Source organism: Quercus suber, unplaced genomic scaffold (assembly GCF_002906115.3).
Source record: "Quercus suber isolate HL8 unplaced genomic scaffold, Cork oak 2.0 scaffold_58, whole genome shotgun sequence".
Taxonomy (NCBI): domain Eukaryota; kingdom Viridiplantae; phylum Streptophyta; class Magnoliopsida; order Fagales; family Fagaceae; genus Quercus; species Quercus suber.
In genome coordinates this window covers 1,715,163-1,739,384 of record NW_027069523.1, presented here as the reverse complement: position 1 = coordinate 1,739,384, position 24,222 = coordinate 1,715,163, and the positions used below count along the sequence as shown (strand labels likewise).

General features: G+C 33.9%; 1 long non-coding RNA gene across 1 annotated transcript; it reads left to right on the top strand.

Annotated features, from left to right (window-relative positions):
* The first annotated feature begins 448 nt into the window (after positions 1-448).
* LOC136067116 (uncharacterized) lies at positions 449-2,922 on the top strand. Its single transcript, XR_010628632.1, has 2 exons — positions 449-557; positions 2,453-2,922. It is a non-coding gene; the product is annotated as an uncharacterized LOC136067116 (long non-coding RNA).
* Positions 2,923-24,222: the final 21,300 nt, after the last annotated feature.

Sequence of the window (24,222 nt, the reverse complement as noted above, 5' to 3'; positions counted from 1 at the left end):
TATCACAATATCTCAGTACATGTGATAGATTTTATTACTTTGTAAAACTTAAAATGATTTCTCTATTGGCAGAAATTGTTAAATTACCTAAAGATTATAATATATGCCAGATATAATTGGCCAATATAGTTTGCTTTTGCATTTGTTAATTTTTTAAATGCTTAAATGATCAAAGATTGTAATACATTACAAATTATTGAAGGAGGCATTAATTTTCACTCGGACATTTTTTAGGTCCATTACCATTCTAAAACACTACCTTAATGTATGAATAAATGTAATCCTTCGCCAAGCCAATTATGGGATTTATTACTTGTCCTACCATGTGCACCAAACGTGCTAACCTTTGTTGTTTAGCATTTGATATTAGTAATGTGCTTGAAATGTATTTTTTTGGCTTTGGATTATTTAAAAGAAATGTAACTTAAATCTATCCTAATATATAGAGATAAAAGCAGAAGCCTTTTCCTGCAACTAAGGCCATTGCAACATGTAGGAAGCATTTGGCAAGGGAAAGTGCTCACTTGGTTTTAAACAAAGCTCTCTCTCAATGCAAGGTGATTTTTTTTTTTTTTTTTTTTTTGCTTTTTTTGATTTTTTTTAATATAAATTTTTAAAAGAAAAACCAAAATCTTGCAATAACTATGATTTATGTTTGGCAGTTTGGGTATTTGCTTTGTTTTGATTTAGGCATTTTGGTTAGATTTCTATCTCACTCTATCTATGCTTTACCATTCGAATTTCTCTGCATTTATCTCATTTTTTTTCTTTGTTTGAAGTTTATTTACGGTTATGGGCTCTCTTTCTATGTTTTTTATTTTTATTTTTTATTTATATAAAGAGTGGATAGGTGGATTTTAATGATTAGGAGTGTAGATACTGAAAATTTTAGATGCTAAGGAAAAGCAATTGTGGTAAATTATAGACAACAGAAATAGTATTTAGAGAAGATAAAGTAGTCAAAGAGGATAATCAACATTGGTATGTTGAAACTTGGGTATATGGTGTTGCAGAGAAGAAACAAAATAAAGAACCCTCCCACCACTGACTTGCTGGAATTGCAAACAGTAAGTTTTCCTCTTTATTTTTCAATTTGTGCATTAAATATTATCTTCTTTTTTCTATAATAGTTGGATTAGTTTGGATGTATATCTTTGGGTTATATGTGGCTTTGATTAAGGTATTTGTATTATGATGGTGGTGTATAGCTTAAAACACATAGGAATGGAATTAAAGTCGGTGACATGACTAGCACAAGAAGTAGGTAAACTCTGCACCACTTAGCGATGGCGCATCCCAAGTGGAAATTACATCACATCTCTTGGACTCACCAAACCCACCCTTCATCAAAGCCCCCCTAACTGCAAAGCTTAATAGAAAACATTTTTAGCTAAAGTCTAGTATTTTTTTTTTCTTGGTTTGGATGGAATCAGATTTTTTTTGGTTGCCTAAGTTTAAGATAACCTGGGTTTTTTTTTTTTTAAAAAAAAAAAAAAAAAAAAAAAGGAATTACACTCTTTTAGACAAAGATACATATATTTATTGAAGTTGGTACGATCTCCAGTTATGGTTGTGACTCCTATTTTGGTAGTTAACTTGGGACTGTTTTCAATTGACAAGTGGAACATTAACAAATTTGTTCTTTGTTCTTTGTGAGATGTATACATGTTGATTGTGATTTTTATGTTGCAAAAGCCACTAAGTAGGAAAGAATCCTTAAAATTGCTTCAAATATTGCTGCATTTGGATGATTTAAAAGTTATATAGGCATGGCTTTATACATAAACTTGTGATGTTTTTTTGCTACTTTTGGGTGTTTGAGCTTTTGACATCTAATTTTTTGAGTGAATGATCATGGGATTTTTCTCCTTAGTCTATGTCTGTGTTTAATTGTAATATATGTGTTCCAATTTTGGTATTATTCAATTCTAATATATGGGTGTTGCATTGTGTTAATCTTATAGGAGTTAACACTAATCATCTTGAATGCCATTTGATTTTTTGGTACATGTTAGTCTATTGGTTAAATATTTTCGTATTTTTAGCTTCTATTGAGAGATGATGTCTTTAGGAAATGTCTTTGAAATTCCTATCCACAATCTATATTTTTCTGAGTTGGTTATTTTTTAAAGATGATGCTTATTCCTAAATCAGTTTATGATTCTTAATATGTAGATTATTTACAAATAGAATGTGCTATATATATATATATATAATTCCAAATGCTTGCTAAACATTGAATTTACATTTTAAATTAGATTAGTCTTGGTCCTATGAGCATTCAACATTACAGACTTTTTTTTTGCTTATACCCAAAATTTTGTACATGCATGTGTTTGCTACACCCATAACCAGTTAGCGACAATTATATTGAATGATTTATGTTAATAATGAACCTTTGAAGTTTACAGAGTGCACCATTCTCTAATTTATGTTGATGTTACTTTGTTAGGTCTTAATTGCTATTAAGAGCCAGAGAGTAGTTGAGAAACTGCCAGAGACAAATAAGAAAATGGCTATTAATGAAGTTGAGAAGAGGGAAAAACTGTCAATATCCTTATGCACCAAGAAATTTATGGAAAAGGTTGCGCTAAAAGGCATCAAGTAGATGTACATGGCTTAGGAAAGGGATCAAGTAGCAGCAGATTTCTCTGTGAGATTTCATAAATGTAACTTTGATTAAGTGCTACCGTCTTTTATTTTTTTATAGGGTGGTACAATGATTGGTATTGATAAAACTCTACAATAAAACTTTTTCAAGAGTTTGTTTTTTTTCCCCGTCCTAAGACATATCTTTTGTCCAGTTTTTGTATTCTTGAAATTAATTGTCCTTTGTGTAGTTTAAATTGGATAGTTATAGTAAGAATCCTGTAATCGTTATAAACATAGTTTGTATAATTGAGGTTCTTTGTATTTTCCTTATTTAGTATGTCTTCATTTGACCATATTTAATGCATAAACAGACCTTCAATTTTAAGGGAGTTTCCAATCATTTAAAATAATAATAATAAAGAAAAATAAATATAAGAAGGAAGGTTTTTTTTTTTTCCCTTTAAAAAAATCAGTATACTTCTTTTAATTGTCTATGGAGTTATCATAATATTTTTATGATATCATGACAATGTTTGATTGGCTAATGGAGTTAGCACAAAATTTTTGTCTCATGATCATGTTATTAGAGTTTGATGACAATTAGTGAAACAACTAATATTCTACTAATAGAATTTATTTATGATTTTACATATTTTTCTGTGAATAATAAATAAAATTTTCCTGTGCATTACGCGGGTCATGCACTAATTATAATTGAGTCTGAATTCCTTGAATGATTCTGGTAGTGACTGGAGTGTCATATCCACTTGGGATTCTCCATCAATATCGGCACCTAAAACTTCCAATGTATTCAGATTGGAAATCATTGTAAGACAATGCTCCCTCACTGAACTGCCTTCAGCCATTTTAGTATTATAAATTTTCCTCATGGTTTCTTGCCTTGCAGAACAGCCTTGCTCACCAAACATCTCCTTCAGACTTAACATAATGTCCGAAGCTAGTTCTACATCCTGCATTTGATATTGTAGAACATTTGAAATAGATGTTAGGATGTAGCACTTGGCCATCTCATTAGATTTTTGCCAACGATCATATCATTGTTTTTCCTCAAGAGGAGCATCTAATGAAGGAAAACTAGGACATGGTTTAGTAAGCATATATTTGTGCTCTTCAGCAGTGAGAACTATGTCCAAATTTCTTTTCCAGTCAGCATAGTTGGATCTAGTCAGTTTGTTTTGATTAAGAATGGTAACAAGTGGGCTAAATGATGCCATATTCAAATTTGAAAATAATAAACATGAATATAATAAGAAAATTGGACATTATCAATTTAGCATATAAACATATAGTATGGAACCTTAATAAAAACACAATATAATATATGTAATGACAACCCAATCCCGCAATTAATATTCCTCGGAAGCGAGGTCATACCAATCACTAAGATTAAGTGAGAATTATTCTCATTATTAATGCTATCATGGTAACTCTTACCAAACAAAAATAATTTGCCGCTTTTCCTTCAGCCTCTAAGTAATAATGACATAGCTCCAAAGGGAGGTTAACATTATACTTAGTCTAGTGTACACCATTGCCTAGAATCAATATGAGTCACCAAGTAACTCCATGGGAGCGTGTTTGTTCTCAATGTAAACACACTTTATCCATCATTAAGAAGTTTAACCTGTAGTACCATGAATTAAACACCCTCCGAAGGGAGTAAGGCATATACAATGGAGGCCATGAGATGCAACTCTTGTATCTCTTTCCCACTAGATGTTTTAAAATAAAGGTTTTTAAATGTTTAATACATACATAATCTAATTACACATAGCCTTGCTCTTTATACATGTAATAAATAGGTATCAAAAATTTTGGCTACTTATTCTAGCAACTCGCCCAGTCGCGAGATCCTAATTATGAGTTCATCTAGAAGCTCTCGCAACTCACTCATGACTTATCTCGCGACTTGCCAGTCGTAAAAACGCCCAAAAATAGCTGTTTTTCTTTTAACCGTTTTGTACGTTTCCAATGAACGAAACACATTCTTAATGATAAAAAATGATGAGATTATGATTAAAACTTGAATTTCATTGATGTTAAAGTATTAAAATTCAATTTTACATGGTTAAATCAAACTTAAACAACATCATAACATCAAAATCAGTTTTAATCAAACAATAGTTTCAAAAACTATAATATACAGAAAAATGACTGCAAAATTTTTACAACTATCAAAATAGTTTTCTTTAATTCTAAAACTCACTAAACATATTATTCAGATTCGAAAATGAAGACCGCTCTGATACCAATTGTTGGAAAATCAGATGTTTGTATCGCATACAAAGAATACACAGCGGAAAATTAACGGATCTACTTCATTTGCAATTGATAACATGCACTATGTAAGTTTCAGAATATAGAACAAGAGAGTGTACCTTGGTGCAGTGAATTTCAAAACCAAAGATCAGAAGTTCTCGGAAACACTTTCAATCTTCACTCCAATTCCACTAATACCCAAGATGTGTGGTCTCTCAAGATGAGTTGATTGATCGAGCCAGGCCAAAATGCACCAATGCATTTGCAGCCGCTCGATTCTAACTTTACATGAATTATACAACTTTGAGCAAGCCTAAATAAGACTAAACAACCTGTTTTGATTATGGTTTGCCAACAATACAAATTAGAGTTCTAAATATAAAAATTCCTAAGTCTTTAGAATCTAACAAACTCCCCCTTTGACAATCCGTGACAAAACACAAAGTAAAAAGCTCAAAGTTTACAAGTAAAAGCCCTTTACAAAAATAATGCTCATAAACTCAAATTCAATCCTAACTACTATCCATCAGTTGCAAGTGTAGACAGCAACTCAATTGAATCAACTTGTATATTTCTGAAACACTCAACAAACGCATAAACGCATGTGTGACAGAAAAACAGTAAATCAACAAATATGCAAACTAACTTTCCCCCTAAATTAGATACATAAAAAATAATTTCAACTCCCCCTAAACAAGATTCCCACATTTCAGCTATATCTCCCCCTTTTTGTCATGTATTGACAAATACTACCCAATTAGAAGGTAGACAGAAAACATACATAACAGGGTAAGAGAAAATAGAGAATTAAGGGAATACAAAACAAGCTCTATAGAAAATAGAGACAACTCCCCCTATGAACAGAAAATGTTAAAAACAAACTTTTCCCCCCTATAAAAATAGGAAAAACAAAACAAGTTTTGAGAAAAATAGTTTTTGAGAAAAATAAAGAGGTGGGGAAAATAAAGACACACAAACCAAAGTTAGAAACTAAGGTGAGGATATACATGAAGAAAAAATATTCTCTCTTTCAATAAAATGCAAACATAGCACTATGTGACCCATAAACAGTTGCATGAGTAGAGAAAATATTTACACATTGAATATCCATCATATCTTTTAAAAAAAAGATTTTCTACAGTTCACACATAAAAAAGGCATATACTAGAAAGGACGTAACTCAAAAATTAATCAATCAATTGTTTGATCAAGTTGAGTACCCAATATAGCAAAGTGTATGCATGTTATATGTGAAAACAATGAGAGATATGACTGCAAAACTGCAAGATGGATACAAAAACAATGCAATGCATGTAAATCCTAAACACAAATGATGCATAAAAAAAATTTCATGATGCATGCTCTAATGCAGTGAAACAAAGTTCAACATAAGTTTAAATTCACAAAATTGGCTTAAGCATAGAGTTTCTAACAAAAACCCCAAAAAAATTTTGAAAACCACTTGACTGTTTTGAAATAAATTGACGAATTGACCATTACACGTGATAGAGAACAAATAAGAATGATCAATTACATCAAAACAATAAGCCAATTTCATCAATTAAACCCAATTTGAGCAAAATCCCCAATACGGGTACTTTCAAGCTCTAGAATATCCAATTTCTCAAACTTTAAACACATTTTGCATTAAGATCAAGGAACTTTTAATCTGGGATGGCCACAACAAGATCACACACAATAAAATGTACAAAGTTTAGCAAATAGTAACTTGTGTAGTGTGTGCAACTAGCAAAAACTTGAGATATATGTGAGGTGATATATGAATAGAAATCAATCTCAAAGTCTACAAAATTCATCACGTAGAATTTAAAAGAGACTATCACCTAAAGAGTTACATCATATAACTCCCACATTTCCTAGAACATAAGCTTGCAGTCATGTAAGTTTCTTGAATTTGGCCTTATAATTATGTGAATTGGCATCAAGCCTAATAGTACACACCAGTTTTAATTATGTGAGTTTGGCATCAAGCCTAATAGTGCACACCAATTTTAAGCATTAAGCAATTGATCGAGGCTACACTTTATGTTCTTTTTGTGTATGTTCTGCACTTTCTCGAGCACAGAATCTTATGATATGCACTAAGGTGTTCATGATTGGCTAGTGAATAGTAGTGAGATGGTTATTTATGCCTTTCTCAAAAGGATCAAGTCCGACAGTCAAATAACATGTGACTTCAAGATTAAGATAAAGTGATAAACACCATAAACATCTTTTCCACACAACATGCACTACAAAGCTTCAACTAGTCAAGTGCAATAAATAAGCTCATCAAAGCTAAACAAGGTACATAAACTTGTTATGTAAAGATAAGGTGGCCAACCTTGATTTCAAATCCAAGATCTATAACACAAAAAACTTTTTGGTTTAAAAAAATATGACCAAAAACAAAAAGCACACATTGTGCTAACTGATTAAAAATGCAAATGCAAATGCAATGCATGACAATGTTTAACTAAGCTATAGAGGATACACAAACAAGAAATATCAATTTCTTAATTAACCCTTGAGTACATGTACAAACTAGTACATACTCACACAAAATAAAAAATAGCTAAGCACCTAATATAACACATATTATTCAAGTTTCTCCATAATGTCAAGCATGTTCTAAATCAAGAGAGAGATATCATAATTCATGTAATACTCAAGAAAAATTAGACAAGACTCAAAACAAAATATTTTTGTCTTTTTGAAAATTTTCAATGTTTTTGGATTTCTTTTAATAAAAAACAACAAAACAACCAAAAATAGAAACAAAACATGTTTGCAAATAATTGAAAGAATTAAATCAGGGACAAGTCAGCAACACTCACATTAAAGAATCTTTTCTCACCCATTTAGCATGAATCTTCAGCTTTGTAGGTGAAAATCCATGCGAAGCAGAGTGTATTTAAGGGATTACACCAATCTTTTGAGAAAGACTGAAATCCTGTAAATTCCTTTCATAAGTCAACAAGTTCAAATTTTTCAAAAGCATATGAAACAATTTATATGGACTTATGACAGGAGAAATATCATCACAAATACTAGATTGACATACAGAATGCTTAAATTTCAATTTATGACAATTAGGACGAATGTGACCACGGACACCAGAAAAGTGACAAACAGGAACAAATTTAGGAATATCAGTATTCCTAACAGCAAATCTAGTCTCAGATTTTGGTTTTTGCCTCAACAAAGAACAATTTGGTCTAATATGACCAATAACACCACAAAGGTGATAAGTAGGCATAAAAACAGATTTATTATGCTCTCTAACAGTAGGTTTAGACATAGGTTTAGAAATTTCAGCGTTAACATCAGAACTTTTACCTTTGTCTAACCTAGCAAAATATGCCTTTTCAATATTATTCCTCTTGAAATGAGGGATATAAACTTTTACAGTTTTACGCTTAAGAGAAACAGAAACACTTCTGTTACTATCAGCGGGCTTGGTACTAGTCAAATTTTCAATTTTAGCTTTAGATTCAACTAACTCTTGTTCCAAGCTTTTCATCTTCTCATCTTGAGAGGAAATTTGATCTCAAAAATTCATTCTTTTTATTAGACTCATCCAATCTCATAATCAATTCCTCTTTTTCAAGATTAGCCAATTTTAACTCTTCTTTAAATTTCTTAGAAATTTTCAAAGATTTAGATAATTTCTTACGAAGAATTTCGCAGACATCAATAAAATTAACAGAAACAACAGTGTCCTTTTTAATCAAGTCATCACAAACATGAGCAGAAAGACACTTCAAATTATCCATGATAACAGGGGTCAAGTATCAACTCTTAGATCAAAAGATCTAAAACAGAAGAGCTACCCGCTCTGATACCACTTGTTAGAAATTTAGACTTCTTAAACCAACCAGATTAACCTAGTTAATTAACCAAGTGATTAATTTAGTCAATTTATGCAATTCTAAGTTATCATAAACATAAAATCATATCAAGAATATAAAGTAGTGGAAAAGTAAATAACACAATGATATGATGACCTAAGAAACCACACGGTAAAAACCTGGGGAGGATTTGACCTAGCTATCCTCAAGGTAAACCTGAATCCACTATCTTGAAAGAATCGAAGTTTATACAATAGGACTTACAAGCTCCCCGCTTGACTTCCTAATGCTACTCATCAGTAGAACTTACTGACATGACCACGTGCAAGCTCTGAATCTACGGACTCCTTCTTTCTTGGATTCTTCACAAATTACAAGCACCCACGCTTGTTATTCTTTAAACTCCAATGGCAGCAACTGAGTTGATCATCAAGGTGTTGAAGTAATCTCTACGTAGAAAACCCTAAGTTTATGTGAAGAAAAGCTCCTCAAGGATTTTACAAGAGATTCACACAAACCGCAAAGTATGAACAACAATACACTCAGAACCACTCTAAAAAACGTGGCTAGGGTTTTGCCTTTTATGCCTAGGGTAAAATTAGTAAACCTAAAATGTTTAACGAGGTAGGAGTGAGTTGGAAAATTCTGCAGAAAAACATTCTTCCCAATTTTCGATCGATCGAGTCTAACTTTCGATCGATCGAGCCAGGCTGAAATGCACCAATGCATATGCAGCCACTCGATTCCAACTTTACATGAATTACACAACTTTGAGCAAGCCTAAACAAGACTAAACAATCTGTTTTGATCATGGTTTGCTAACAATACAAATTAGAGTTCTAAATACAAAAATTCCTAAGTCTTTAGAACCTAACATAACTGATTATCTAATTAGGCTAGCCTTTTGGGCATTTTCAATTGGGCTCTAGTATGTGGCCTGGAATGAGACCAAAAGGGAACAAATAAGACACGAGCTCCAATGGGTCTTGGGCTTTTCTGTCAACTCTTGACAAGTTCAAAGTTACCATTAATTATATTTAATACTACTACATAAATATAATTACACTCTAGGCCTTATTAATAAATTATATCCCAAGACTTTATTGTATATGCAACCCCTTCATAAAATATTTGTATCAATACAAAGTTATGAAAGTAGGCTGCCATTTTGTAAATTACTACATCTTATCCTTGAGTACCCAGTTTAATCCTTTAAGTTATTTATCATATATTTATGAAATTCAATTTCATAAATATATACTTTAGTAACTATTTACTAAAGCTGCTAGGCTTAACATTCTGAATAACAAACCCATTAAACTTATCTCAAGGGAATATTTTGTATCTCCGTAAGAGACTATGAATTCCATCTTGAGAATATATGATCCATCAACACTAAATGTGGCTGCCCAACATACTAAGGTTTTGGCTATTACTTTAGATCTCATTCTTGATATATCAAAGCAACCTACACTTCATGATCATATCCATTATTCTCTCAAGATTAAGAGTTCGTGTAAATGTAAGTCGTGAGATTTATTATTCAATTGACGGTCACTAGGAGAACAATAAATCTCACAACGGTCGAGTTCAGTATGTCTTAACTCTTAAAACATATCAACATATCAACTAGAAGTCACCACTTCCATGATCAAGACAAATCATCTTAGTTGACATGTTATAGTCTTCACAGATGAAATGCCTAATTTCATCACCGACTATGAACAAAAATTTTGATTTTATAAAGAACTTGTGATTTATATCTTCTGTGACTTTTCACATAAATCACATACTATGCGTCTCATGGACTATATGATAATATCTAAATATTCATATTAACATTATTTTAGATAATAATAAAACAACTTTGTTAATTACAATATTAAGTCATACATCATGTCATACATAATGTCATACATTATATCATACATAACATTATACAATAGGATTTAAGGGCAAACAAAAGAAAGAGAGAGATCAAGGGACAAAAAGGCTATTGAAGCACATGGCATTAGCAACCAACATATAGATATAAGCAAACAAATATGGCACGGAGTATATAAACACATAGATATAAACATAGGCATGACATAGGGCCCAAAGAGATATAAATTTGAACATAGGCACAATGATCTTGTTGGAAAATTTGGTTTTGTATCTTATACAAAACACACAATAGAAGAAACAAACATGGATCTACTTCATTCATGAAAGATAACATGTAACCTTGAATTATAGAACAAAGAACAGAAAACGTACCTTGGTGCAGTGAAATTCAAAACAAAATATTAGAAGTACTTGGGAAAACTTTTAATCTTCACTCCAATTCCACTTAATGCCCAAGAAGTGTGGTCTCTCAATCAGTTTCCAATGAGAGCATAAAAGAGTGTCCAACACTCACATACAAACCATTTCATTTCTTATATGATCTTAATGAATAACCTTAATAAAATTCTATATGTTTCTCTCCTTATATACGACTAATTATCTAATTGGACTAGCCTTTTGGGCCATTCCAATTGGGCTCTAGTATGTGGCTTAGAGTGGGACCAAAAGGGAACAAATAAGACTCTAGCTTCAATGGGCCTTGGGCTTTTATGTAAACTCTTGACAAGTCCAAATTTACTACTAATTATATTTGAATGCTCTAAAATGTGTGAAAACACAAGAGTTATTTAGACCCCTAAATTAAATTATGGCTCGATTGATTTTACTTTAAATTATACTAAGTGCGGAATAGAGTAAATGCGAGCGGATAAACAAACTAGCTACTCTAACCAATATTCATAATAACATAGTAGTAAAATGAAAGGTAAAAAAGTAGGGAAGAAGAATGCAAATCCAAGATAACACGGCGATGTGTTATCAAAGAGGAAACCGAAGAACTTGACGAAAAACTCCTTTGTCGCCCTCCAAGCGGTAATTGATCCACTAGACAATCAGTTGTAATACATGAGTTAGCAAGAGACCCTCCAAGTCTAATCTACACAGTGTACCTAAGCCCTCCAAGCTCCTACTTCAACATGGCTTCTCAGAAATGTGTCTTGTCTAACTTTCTGGATCCCGCAATACGCTCGACTGCATCCACCAAGCCTCACCGGTTTCTTTTAGCAAATCCCTAAAGCTTCCCAAGCTCTAAAACACTCTCTACACTCTGAAAAGGTATGGATTGTGTTTAGGTATGAGAGTTCAATATGTGTCTAAAACACCTTTGAACATTTAGACCCCAAATTATAAAATATCAATTCAAACTTATAATCAAACAATTAATGTGCGGAACATGAACATAAGCCAATTACAAAATTGATAACTAATCTATGCAAAATATAAACACATCCATAGCAGTAAATATAAGGTAAAGATAAAGAGAAGGAAGATGCAAACACACGAACAACACACGATGTGTTATCGGAAACTGAAGTCCTCGGTGTAAAACCTCTCCGCCGCCTTCCAAGCAGTCAAATAATCCACTAATGAATGTAGTTGGGATACATGAACAGTAAAAGACCCTCCAAGCCTAATCTACCTAAGTACCTAAGCCCTCCAAGCTTCTTGCTCCAACGAGGTTACGCCGAACCTATTTCTTCTTTAACTTTTCAGGTTCCGCTACTAGACCATAGCATTAACCAATGTATATTAGTTCCTTCCAAACTGCTTCCTTTAGTACCAAATGAACTTTCTCACAAACGTGGGTGTGGTAAGATAAGGATTTGGTTAATGACCTTTCAAGGATGTGACTAAGGAGAGGAAGAGAGTAGAGGAATTTGTAGAGTCTCTAAGGTAAAGATTGGGGATGAGACAATCTTTCTTTTCTCTAAGGTTTCTCTCACAAAATTCTCTCTGAAAGCTCTCTCCATTTAGTGGGTATAAGGGTCTATATCATGGTTTTAAAAACCGGTACGGTGAAAGAACCGGAAAAGGAGCTAAATACCGGTTTTATGGTCGGACCGAGGTCCGACCGATGGTCGAACCGGTGACGTCATAAATAATTTAATTATTATTTATTTAAATTATATAAATAATTAATAATTTTTTAATATACTAAAAGTCTAAAACTAACAAACCTATAATAACAAAATTTAATTTTCTTTTCTTTGCAATTTTTCTTCCCCAGTTTATATCGCAAAAATCAAGTTCTATCACAGTGCAAAGAATCAAATAATAAATTTTGTCTAAGTGTAAAAATACTTATTTACCAGCTACGCTTTATAGATGCCAACTCTTTAGATCAATAAAGCAATTTCTCATCAAAAGATTGTCCAATGGTGTATAATAATATTTGGATAAAAACTAATTAAAGGGGTATGCCATTGTCCATTTCTTTAGTTTCACCACATGAAAATTGGCAATTTGAAGAGAAAAGTTTAAAACATCGAGGGAAAAAAATCCCTACCATAGATAGCAAACAGAATATATTGTACCTCTTAACCAAGGAATGTAATTACAAGTTATTGTAGATGCAATTCAGAATACACATTATTTAATGCAAAGGGTTACAAACTCATATCATAATGAAACTATATATGAAAAGGAAAAAATAAAATAAAAAGGATCAAAGGCATCATCTCATATCATTGACAGTCAAGCGAGCCAAACTCCACTCTAAGTCAGGCTTAAATTTCCTCATCCTAAACCCCAAATACTAGAGTTTTAAATGAGCATCATTCTTAGATGACCAAAGCCAGCCTTAAATTTTGTTAGTAGAAAATGAAAAAGAAAAGAACATTACCTGCCGAGAAGAACACAGCAGATCAGCACAAAGGGCGAAGGCAGAGAGCGCAGCGAAGGAAAAAGAAAAAGAAAATTAAAAAAAAAATGCATGGTTTTAAAAACCGGTACAGTGAAAGAACCGGAAAAGGAGCTAAATACCGGTTTTATGGTCGGACCGAGGTCCGACCGATGGTCGAACCGGTGACGTCATAAATAATTTAATTATTATTTATTTAAATTATATAAATAATTAATAATTTTTTAATATACTAAAAGTCTAAAACTAACAAACCTATAATAACAAAATTTAATTTTCTTTTCTTTGCAATTTTTCTTCCCCAGTTTATATCGCAAAAATCAAGTTCTATCACAGTGCAAAGAATCAAATAATAAATTTTGTCTAAGTGTAAAAATACTTATTTACCAGCTACGCTTTATAGATGCCAACTCTTTAGATCAATAAAGCAATTTCTCATCAAAAGATTGTCCAATGGTGTATAATAATATTTGGATAAAAACTAATTAAAGGGGTATGCCATTGTCCATTTCTTTAGTTTCACCACATGAAAATTGGCAATTTGAAGAGAAAAGTTTAAAACATCGAGGGAAAAAAATCCCTACCATAGATAGCAAACAGAATATATTGTACCTCTTAACCAAGGAATGTAATTACAAGTTATTATAGATGCAATTCAGAATACACATTATTTAATGCAAAGGGTTACAAACTCATATCATAATGAAACTATATATGAAAAGGAAAAAATAAAATAAAAAGGATCAAAGGCATCATCTCATATCATTGACAGTCAAGCGAGCCAAACTCCACTCTAAGTCAGGCTTAAATTTCCTCATCCTAAACCCCAAATACTAGAGTTTTAAATGAGCATCATTCTTAGATGACCAAAGCCAGCCTTAAATTTTGTTAGTAGAAAATGAAAAAGAAAAGAACATTACCTGCCGAGAAGAACACAGCAGATCAGCACAAAGGGCGAAGGCAGAGAGCGCAGCGAAGGAAAAAGAAAAAGAAAATTAAAAAAAAAAACTCAGCTTGAGCTTCGCCCTTCAGTGCGATGAGAGCTTCGGAGAGCACAGTGAGAGCTTCGGACAGCGTGAGGCAGTGCGAGCGCCGAGCACAGCGTGAGCCTTCAGTTCAGTGCGATGAGAGCTTGAGATTTGAGCTTGAGTGAGTTGAGATTTGAGCTTGAGGTGAGTGAGGGAGTTCGGCTGGGGCAGAGTGAGGGGCGTGAGCAGAGTGAGTCAGTGAGATGAGATGAGAGAGTCTGAGATTGAATAGTTTAGGTTAGGGTTAGTTTTTTATTTTTAGGATTTTATTAGTATTAGTTTTGAGGACCAAACGGCACAGTTTTGCCGAAAAAGTCAAAAAAAAATTCAACCGGTCATAACCGGTTCAACCTCCGGTTTTTCCGGTTTTCAGGTTGAACCGGACGGTTTTTACTGTTCACCGGATTTTAGATGATTTCCGGTTTTTTATCATAACCGGACCGGATTTGAGACCGGTTCCCGGTCGAACCGGTCGGACCGGCCGGTCCGGTCCGGTTTTTAAAACTATGGTCTATATATAGTGGTGTGTGTTTGGAATATGAAGAGACAGTTTTTGCCAAACAGGGCTGATTGGCGGCTTGACCTCGTGGCTTGTCCAAGTCGCGAGTTCAAGTAGCGACGAAATGGCCTGGCCAGCCTGGGACTTTTGTCCTGTAGTGTGACAGTTGGCGCGACCCTTCAGCTCCCCATATGTGCATCTCATGTGTCTGTAGTTGGCAGCTTACCAGTCGTGAGTCAGCCGCGAGTCTTAGCCGTGAAACTTTGCTTTCTTGCACATACTTAAGCTTTTCTTCACATCTTCTTACACACTACCCTTACAATAATCCCACCTAAATACATGGTTACTAAGTGCTAAATTAGAAGCAAATTGGCACAGAATAAAGCCAATAAGATGGTTAATAAATTTCAACCTTATAATCTCCCCTTTTGGCTATTCCGTGACAAAACCCTAAAACAAACTCTAGACTTAACGCATGAGTTGGGAACAGTTGGAAAACTCACTCACACCTAACTCTAGAATCTATGGAGTTTTAGAACCATTAGAACAAGTAACTCCTGAAACACAACAACACAATAAGTTCATTGTGTGCAGAAAACTTGTAAAGCAAATGGAACAAGCACAATGCGATCAAGCACAATGGAATAAAGCAATAAACCATGGCAAGACCAAAATATGCAATCACTATAACCAAGTGATCATAATGCTCATTCACACTTGGAATGAACATCCGGACATTCAAGATGACAAACACAAGGCAAATCACTTGAATGACCAACACTTAACTAATGCACAATACATGAAATATGTGCATCTAGGAAAAATCCTACATGGGCACAAGAGTGACAGTACTTAAAAATGAATGCATAGCATTAGGTTAGAAGTATTGATTTAACAAAGCACAAAGGCTGCATAAAGCATGGCACAAACCACAAAGGCCTACAAAGTGCATAGAAACAAACCTTACAAGTTTACAAAAGCAACATGAGTACAAATCATAAACTTAAACCTTAAAAACCTACAAAGGTACCAGGTATAAATTATAAAGTACTTCCCTTATCATATCACTCCCCCTATCATGAATCATAGGATCTGTGATAAACTTAGAACATATATATGTTGGTTATATCTGGTTTTGTATCTCATACAAAACACATAGCGGAAGCAATAAACAAAGATCTATTTCATTCATGATTGATAACTTGCACTATATGAATTCTAGAATTTAAGAACAAAATAGCGTACCTTGGTGTGGAGAAATTCAAAACAAAAGATTATAAGTACTTGGGAACGCTTTTAATCTTCACTCCAATTCCACTTTACGCCCAAGAAGTGTGGTCTCTCAATCAATTTCCAAGGGAGAATAACTGAGTGGTTTCACTCGCACATACACACCACTTCACAATGGTGTCTCACTTTTTCTCTAATCTCTCATAAAAATTCTGTATGTCTCTCCCTTTATATATAACTGATTATCTAATTGGGCCGGCCTATTGGGCCTTTCCAATTGGGCTTTAATGTGTGGCTTGGAGTGGGACCAAAAGGACCAATAAGACACTAGCTCCAATGGGCCTTGGGCTTTTCTGTCAACTCTTGACAAGTCCAAAGTTACCATTAATTATATTTAATACCACTATATAAATATAATTGCACTCTAGGCCTTATTAATAAATTATATCCCAAAACTTTATTATACATGCAACCCCTTCATAAAATATTCGTAGTAATTCAAAGTCATAAATATAGACTGTCACTTTGAAGATTACTACGTCTTAATCCTTGAGTACCCGGTTTAATTCTTTTAAGTTATTCATTATATATTTATGAAATCCAATTTCATAAATATATACTTTAGTAATTTCTTACCAAAGTGGTTAGGCCTAACTCTCTGAATAACTAAACCCATTAAACTTATCTCAAGGGAATATTTTATATCTCTGTTAAGAGACTATGAATTCCATCTTGAGAATATATGTTCCATCAACACGAAATGTGGTTGCCCAACATACTGAGGTTTTGACCGTTACTTTAGATCTCACTCCTGATATATCAAAGCAACCTACACTTCATGATTAGGTCCATTATTCTCTCAGGATTAAGAGTTCATGCAAATATAAGTTGTGAGATTTATTATTCAATTGACAGTCGTTAGGAGAATAATAAATCTCACAGCGGTCCAGTTCAATATGTCTTAACTCTTAAAACATATTAACACATCAACTAGAAGTCTCCACTTCCATGATCAAGACAAATCATCTTAGTTGATATGTTATAGTCTTCGCAGATGAAATGCCCAATTTCATCACCGACTATGAACTAAAATTCTGAGTTTACAAAGAACTTGTGACTTATATCTTCTGTGACTAAATCACATAAATCACATACTATGCATCTCATGGACTATATGATAATGTCCAAATATTCTTGTTACCATTATTTCAGATAATAATAAAACAACTTTATTAATCACAACATTAAGTCATACATAATGTCATACATAGCATCATACAATAGGATTTAAGGGCATTAATCCTAACAATCTCCCACTTGCCCTAAAGACTATTGTGCACTAATCTAACTCCCATTCGCTCCAAATGTGACTCGAAGGTCCTTTGAGGCAAGGCTTTGGTAAAGGGATCTGCTAGATTATTTGCACTTTCAATCTTTGCTACCACCACATCTCCACGAGCAATAATATCTCTAATGATGTGATACTTTCTCTCGATGTGCTTTCCTTTCTTGTGGTTCCTTGGATCTTTTGATTGTGCAACTGCACCACTATTGTCGCAAAACAATGTGATGGGAACTTGTTCCATTCTCATTACACCAAGGTCAGAAAGGAATTTCTTGAGCCATACAGCTTCTTTTGCTGCTTCACAAGCAGCAACATATTCTGCTTCCATGGTGGAGTCCGCAATACAAGATTGTTTGACACTCCTCCATGTTATGGCTCCACCTCCCAAGGTGAATACACATCCTGATGTGGACTTTCTGAAATCTAGATCCGACTGAAAATCTGAATCTGTATAGCCAATGGGTATCAAATCCTCACATCGATAAACAAGCATATAATCTCTCGTTCTCCGTAGATACTTGAGAATATGCTTTACAGCTTGCCAATGTTTTGGTCCTGGATTTGATTGATATCGGCTGACCATGCCTACTGAATAACAAATATCTGGTCTAGTACAAAGCATGGCATACATGAGACTTCCTACTGCAGAAGCATAAGGAACTTGTCTCATCATATCTTTTTCCTCTTGAGTTTTAGGCCTTTGGTCATCAGACAGAGGAACTCCATGTCTGAAAGGAAGTAATCCCTTCTTGGAGTTTTGCATGCTAAACCGTTCTAGAACCTTATCTATATATCCAGCCTGTGATAAGCCTAACATCCTATTCTTGCGATCTCGCCAAAGCTTGATCCCTAGAATAAAGTTAGCCTCACCCAAGTCCTTCATATCAAATTGGTTTGACAACCACACCTTTACCGATGACATTATCCCTACATCATTTCCAATGAGTAGAATGTCATCAACATAAAGCACTAGGAACATTACTACTTTATCTCGATGTCTTTTGTACACACATGGTTCATCAAGATTTTGTTCAAAACCAAATGACTTAATTGCTTGATCAAATCTGATGTTCCATGACCTAGATGCTTGTTTAAGTCCATAAATGGACCTTTTTAACTTGCATACCATATGCTCTTGGTTCTTTGCTATGAAACCTTCCGGTTGCATCATATAGATTTCTTCTTCAAGATTGCCATTAAGAAATGCAGTCTTGACATCCATTTGCCAAATCTCATAATCATAATGAGCAGCAATGGATAAGAGAATTCTGATAGATTTAAGCATGGCTACTGGCGAAAAAGTTTCATCATAGTCAATACCTTCTTTTTGTGTATACCCTTTCGCCACTAGTCTTGCTTTAAAGGTTTCAACCTTTCCATCTACCCCTCTCTTCCTCTTGTAAACCCATTTGCAACCAACAGGTTTAATGCCATTAGGCGCCTTTACAAGATCCCAAACTTGATTGGAATACATGGAATCTAATTCAGATTTCATAGCTTTGATCCAATGATGTGCATCTATATCACTCATTGCCTCTTCATAAGTGTAGGGATCCGATTCAGCCTCTTCTGAGATAGCTTCATAAGTTTCTCCCAAACCTATGAATCTTATGGGAGGCCGAACAATTCTCCCACTACGACGAGGCACCTGTGTACTAGACATCTCATGAGTAGTATCTTGTGGTGTATCCAATACAACCACATCATCCCTAGTTTCATCTATTGGTTGTTCAACTAAAGGTTCATTCATTTCAGCCAAAACAACTTTATTTCTAGGATCAAAATTATTCATATAATCATCTTCCAAAAATTTGGCATGTGTGCTAACAAACACTTTGTTATCTTTATGATTATAGAATAAATAACCCTTTGTTTCTTTTGAATACCCTAAAAACATGCATACTTCGGTTTTAGATTCCAACTTATCAGACTTCCTTTTCAACACATGTGCTGGACATCCCCAAATGTGGAGATATTTCATACTAGGCTTACGCCCACTCCACAATTCCTTAGGTGTGTTGGGAACAGATTTTGATGGAACTAAATTCAAAATATGCATTGCAGTTTTTAGTGCATATCCCCAAAAAGAAACTGGTAAAGTTGAGTAACTCATCATGGACCTAACCATTTCCAAAAGAGTCCTATTCCTTCTTTCTGCTACACCATTCTGTTGGGGAGTTCCAGGTGCAGTCAATTGGGATATAATCCCATTTTGAGTTAAGTAATCCTTGAAATCCCCAAGAAGGTATTCGCCACCACGATCAGATCGAATGGCTTTTATGCGTTTACCTAATTGATTCTCAACTTCAGCCCTAAACTCTTTGAACTTTTCAAAGGCTTCGGACTTTCGTCTCATTAGGTACACATAACCATATCTAGAGTAATCATCGGTAAAAGTGATGAAATACTCGTAACCTCCTTTTGCTTGGGTTGACATAGGACCACATACATCTGTATGAACTAATTCAAGCAACTCTTGGGCTCTTCTACCTTTTGCATTAAAAGGTCGTTTGGTCATTTTGCCTTCCAAACAAGATTCACAAACTGGAAATTCATCAAAGTCCAATGGCTCTAAAAGTCCATCTTTGATCAGTCTTTGAATTCTATTTGGATTAATATGACCCAAACGCAAGTGCCAAAGATATGCTTCATTAGTAGAAGGAAACTTTCTCTTTAATGATTTTACATGAGAGTTATGATCTAATTCAGAATTATATAATTCATGCTTATCAGGAGTTAAAATATAAAGACCATCCACAATATTGCCAGAACAGATAAACACTTTATCCTTCTTTATTACAACATTGTCTTTTAGGATAACATAATATCCATGTTTACCTAAATAAGTTGCAGAAATTAAATTTCTACGAACATTAGGTACATACAAACAGTCTTCCAATACTAAAACTCTAGATTCAAAACATAAATTAAACACTCCAATAGCTACAACTGGAATCCTGCTCCCATCAGCCAAGGTAAGAAACATTTCCCCTTCATTCAGCTTTCTGATCTCCTGAAACCCCTGCAAGGATTTGCAGATATGATTAGTACAACCTGAATCCACACACCAAGAATCTGTGGGATTCTGTACCAAACATGTTTCAAGAAGGAATGTACTTTTCATACCTCTATTCTTGGCAGCCTTAAATATTGGACAATTCCTCTTCCAATGTCCTTTCTCACCACAATGGAAACACTTTCCTTTGGTTTTCTTTCCTTTGTTGGCAACTCCTAAGGCAACTTGTTTACCATCTTTCTTAGTGAAGTTCTTCTTCTTCTTCTTCTTACCCTTGCCTTTCGACTTAGGTTGAGAAGTAGAAGCTTCACCAACATTGGCTTCAACACTAGAAGTACCAAGGATGCCTTCCGCCGCTACCAACTCATTCATCAATTCAGACAATGTATAAATCTTTTTGTTCATATTATAGTTAAGTCTGAATTCCTTGAATGATTCTGGTAGTGACTGGAGTATCATATCCACTTGGGATTCTCCATCAATATCGGCACCTAAAACTTCTAATGTATTCAGATTAGAGATCATCCTAAGACAATGCTCCCTCACTGAAGTACCTTCAGCCATTTTGGTATTATAAATCTGCCTCATAGTTTCTTGCCTTGCAGAACGGCCTTGCTCACCAAACATCTCCTTCAGACTGAGCATAATGTCCGAAGCTAGTTCTACATCCTGCATTTGATGCTGTAGAACATTTGAAATAGATGCTAGGATATAGCACTTAGCCATCTCATTAGATTTCTGCCAACGATCATATCGCTGTTTTTCCTCAAGAGGAGCATCTAATGATGGAAAGCTAGGACATGGTTGAGTAAGCACATATTTGTGCTCTTCAGCAGTAAGAACAATGTCCAAGTTTCTTTTCCAGTCAACATAGTTGGATCCAATCAGTTTGTTTTGATTAAGTATAGCAACAAGTGGGCTAAATGATGCCATGATTTTAAATCTGAAAATAACAAACATGAATATAATAAGTAAACTAGACACTATCAATTTAGCATATAATCATATAATATGGAACCTTATAAAACCATAAAATAATATATGCAACGACAAACCAATCCATGTCTATAATTCCTTGGTAGCAAGTTTATTATAAACACATTAATTGATTGAGAACTATTCTCATTATTAGTGCTATCATGATAACTCTTATCATACACTAATAATATGCCGTATTAGCTTTAGCCTCTAAGTAATAATGACATAGCTCCTTTGGGAGGTTAACATTACACTTAGTCTAGTGTACACCATTATCTAGAATCATGTGTAACCACATTTCATCTCCCTTATAATGTTTAAACTTGTAGTACCATGGAACAAAACACCCTCCTTTGGGATCGCGAGGCATATACGCCAAGACGAGGTGCTTGTCCACACTACTTTAAACAGGTTAGTTCAATCTTGTAGTACTATGAAGTAAACACCCTCCTTTGGGATCGCAAGGCATATACGCCAAGACAAGGTGCTTACCCACACTACTATAAACTGATAATGGAGGCCGTGAGATGCAACTCTTGTATCTCTCTCCCACTAGATATTTTTAATTAAAGGTTTTTATGATCAAGAACCATATTAATGCTAGAAACCCTTGAAAACATAATCCTAATCTCATTAGGAATAAATTTCATTAAATGAATACTTTAATCCTAGCATTTATATATATATATAAATATATATAACGTAATATAAACCCATATTACAATATAAACCCATATTACATTATATATAATATAATATATGGATTATTACATGTAATATATGATTATTACATTATATATAATATACGGATTGTTAGAATCTTTTATAAACAATTTGCATGCCATCAAGGATTTGCACTCCAAGCCAATCCAGGAAGTTAGGCTTTGAATCCTAATATCACTTTCCTAAAGATAACTAACACATGCAAAGCAATTGAATGCTTGAATAGCCAAGCGGTGCAAAAGAGAAATCCAAGCAGTGCAATTACTTGGTTCACGCACATGACAGTTATTGCCTTGGAAGTGACATAAGGCCATGAAAGTGTTATCCCGTAACAGTGCCTTTGTCCAAACCATTAAGTGTTAAACTTCTATCTTGACGGTTATATAACAACATCATCTAGAAGTCTATAGAAACTTCAATCTATATAACCGAATGGTCTTCAATCATTGTTATATAGCAAGGATTCAAATGAATCCTTTAAGACAACAAAAAACAACCGTGGGCCAACATAAATGCTTTTGAAGATGGAATTCCATTTTAAAAGGAATTCACTTCACATCAACGCAAAGTCAATCTCCAAAAAATAAATTATGAAATCAAAAATCCTATAAACGTGATTATATAGAACAATCACGGCAGATTCAAGAATCCCATAACACAAAGAAAATGATTTTCTTTGATTCTAAAATTCAATCACATGCTATACAATCATGATATGAAAACCTGGCTCTGATACCAATTGTTGGTTAAATCTGGTTTTGTATCTCATACAAAACACATAGCGGAAGCAATAAACAAAGATCTATTTCATTCATGATAGATAACTTGCATTATGTAAATTTCAGAATTTAAGAACAAGATAGCGTACCTTGGTGCGGTGAAATTCAAAACAAAAGATTATAAGTACTTGGGAACACTTTTAATCTTCACTCCAATTCCACTTTACGCCCAAGAAGTGTGGTCTCTCAATCAATTTCCAAGGGAGAATAACTGAGTGGTTTCACTCGCACATACACACCACTTCACAATGGTGTCTCACTTTTTCTCTAATAAAAATTCTGTATGTCTCTCCCTTTATATATAACTGATTATCTAATTGGGCCGGCCTATTGGGCCTTTCCAATTGGGCTTTAATGTGTGGCTTGGAGTGGGACCAAAAGGACCAATAAGACACTAGCTCCAATGGGCCTTGGGCTTTTCTGTCAACTCTTGACAAGTCCAAAGTTACCATTAATTATATTTAATACCACTATATAAATATAATTGCACTCTAGGCCTTATTAATAAATTATATCCCAAAACTTTATTATACATGCAACCCCTTCATAAAATATTCGTAGTAATTCAAAGTCATAAATATAGACTGTCACTTTGAAGATTACTACGTCTTAATCCTTGAGTACCCGGTTTAATCTTTTTAAGTTATTCATTATATATTTATGAAATCCAATTTCATAAATATATACTTTAGTAATTTCTTACCAAAGTGGTTAGGCCTAACTCTCTGAATAACTAAACCCATTAAACTTATCTCAAGGGAATATTTTAAATCTCTGTTAAGAGACTATGAATTCCATCTTGAGAATATATGTTCCATCAACATGAAATGTGGCTGCCCAACATACTGAGGTTTTGACCGTTACTTTAGGTCTCACTCCTGATATATCAAAGCAACCTACACTTCATGATTAGGTCCATTATTCTCTCAGAATTAAGAGTTCATGCAAATATAAGTTGTGAGATTTATTATTCAATTGACAGTCGTTAGGAGAATAATAAATCTCACAGCGGTCCAGTTCAATATGTCTCAACTCTTAAAACATATTAACACATCAACTAGAAGTCTCCACTTCCATGATCAAGACAAATCATCTTGGTTGATATGTTATAATCTTCGCAGATGAAATGCCCAATTTCACCACCGACTATGAAC